Source organism: Mandrillus leucophaeus, unplaced genomic scaffold, assembly GCF_000951045.1.
Source record: "Mandrillus leucophaeus isolate KB7577 unplaced genomic scaffold, Mleu.le_1.0 Scaffold50, whole genome shotgun sequence".
Classification (NCBI taxonomy): Eukaryota; Metazoa; Chordata; class Mammalia; order Primates; family Cercopithecidae; genus Mandrillus; species Mandrillus leucophaeus.
The window spans coordinates 6,778,474-6,781,166 of NW_012105365.1; positions in this window are offsets into that span (position 1 = coordinate 6,778,474).

Sequence of the window (2,693 nt, forward strand, 5' to 3'; positions counted from 1 at the left end):
AATTTTAATGTAAGTAAAACTAGTTTCAAAAATTGATCATAAACACAATATAGCTGTTTTTAAACATGATTACTTTTTCATGTAAAAATTATTTTAATTAATTATTTAAAATAATTTCAGGCATATGTTCAAAAATGATCAGAAACATGTGTTCAAAAATATAAATTGGTGAGGTGCCTAAGTGACATCATAATTATGAAGAATAATTTTTTAAAGAAAGCTGAAAACAGATAACATTAATAAGAGTTCGTTAAAGATCTTTATACCTTTAAACCATACTATACTAGTTGTAAAACTAAAGACTAGGTGTGGGAATGGAAACTAGAACACTGAATTAAGTCTCATAGATGCATAAATTTTTTTAAAATTACAACCTGTTAAGATCCAATACAAAGAATATATTGAATTGCAGACATACATAATCGTTATACTTTGAATATACTGTTGAATGTACTATATCTTTGTATTTCACAGGATCCACAAGATTTTTAAAATTTGTTTTCCCCTTTAGAAGGTAGTATCCTTTCTGGAGAAGGCACTCAGGGAAGCATACTTCTTTTCATCTTTTTAACCCAAGTAAAAATCTTCAAATCAAGTACTACACATATTCACCAATGTTTATTCTATTTTGATTTAAACATTTTATATGAAGTTATTGTTGATTGGGTATTTAGTTATTTTCTCTTTCTTGATAAATTATGTGATTTAATTTAAATGAGTAGCATTAGAGGCGCTCCAGATACAATTATGCTATATCCTTCATAATCAGATTCAAACCATCACTTTCATTCTCCCCTTTTAAAGTATAGAAAAGAAATTTATTTGTTTGCTTGTTTATTTGTGTTTATGATCTCAAAGAATTAAAATTATTTTCTTCATTTGTTTTCATACTCTTGGATGTTATATAGTATTTTCCTGAAAACTCTGCTTTACAGGCCTTATAAACTGTAATTGTACTTTCAGATAATCATGAATTGTCTTTAAAACCATAATTTTCTCTTGTTCTTAAATCGAGTTTTAATAGAAAATTAAGACAAATTGATTATAATGATTTTTAAATGGCTAACACTGATAGATCACTTACTCTGTACTGGGCAGGGTGTGGCGCTTTACATTATGGTTTCTGAGTCCTTACAACGAAGGAATCAAATACCCTTGTTATCCACAATTTCAGGTGAGAAACATGAGACACAGTATGGTTAAGTAACTGGCCCATGGATAAACAGAAAGCAAGTGATAGACCTGGGCTTTTTGTCTGTTTGCTTAACCACAGTGCTACTATCCTTTTGACATGTCCCAGAAGAGTTATATAACCTGGGATATGTGGAAGTGTAGCTAAAAGAAGCTTTTACTTTGTATGACAAGGCAATCATATAAGGTACAAATAATGGAACTTATGATATCAATTTATTTATAAAACTTAGATATTTGTTTTAAGTTGTTTTTAACTTTCTCAATAGCAGAGTTAAACCAAACATAGGAATATTTACTGAGCCAGGGATTTGAGAACTTTTGAATTTCTGGTAGAAGCTGGTAGATTATTTATGGCAAAATTCAGATTTCTCCTATGGATAAGATTTTCCAGATATCCAGCTTTTTCTGGGCCAGGAGACCCCAATAATGAGCATGTGCAAATGTATTCTACAGTGTTTACCTTATAATGACACAATTAGAAATACAAGTGGGTTGGAACAATTGCATTTGAAGCATGTTAAAACAAGATGAAATGCATGAACATATGTCATCATCATTAGAGACATAAACAATGATCACTAAATAACTATTACTGCTAAGAGTGCTGGACAATTCTTTTATTTGTTGAAAGAAAAGTTGCCTTTTTGATTGCATAGTCATCATCAGGTGTTGAATTTATAATGTTAATTATTAATAGTTGATGAGTTGGGTCAAATACAATGAAATTCAAATCGGATATGAAGACTTGGTTCCTAAATTCCACTTGTGATGCTAAGTTCTTTTTACATGCTGCCTATTTGTGTTTCCAGATAGCATTATGTTTATGAAGTGAATTATTTACATTTTTTCTCCTATTTCCTAGGGTGTTTATTTCCCTAAGGTGTTTCATTAAATAGTGAAGAAAGAAACAAATAGTGTTAATGTGTTTAGCACATCTTTTGTTAAAAAAAAGATAAAATAAGGCTATATAGGATTCATTTAACTCATTATAAGTGTTTTGATCTCAACAGTTTATGTGTTCCTGAAGAATATATGTGAGTATGAAACTCAAGGTCATAGTTTTCCTGCTATGTGCAGTTTTTTTAGATTAAAAGTTTGCTATTAAATATGGGCATTGCTGGTAGATTTGATGGCATTTCTCTATCTGTTTATGTAAAAGGGTTAGGATTTTTATGAAGAATACGTATAATTGTCCTACAGCATACATCTCAAAAATGTAATTTAATTACTTCATAATTATTTACTGGTTTCCAATAGTTACAACCTTAAGATTCTAAACTAAGTATGTATAACCCCATGTTATAATTTAGTCTCAGTGTAGGAACTTATCGAAATGCTATTTCCTATACATAAGTGGTTTTGTATAAGCAGGCTTATATAGTTTTACATATTGGCAACTATAACCTCTGTATGTTGTTTTCATGATAAGATGAAATCCCCATCTCACAGTCTGATAAGACATGTATTAAATAATTTTAAAAAAATCAATTTTTCCTCCA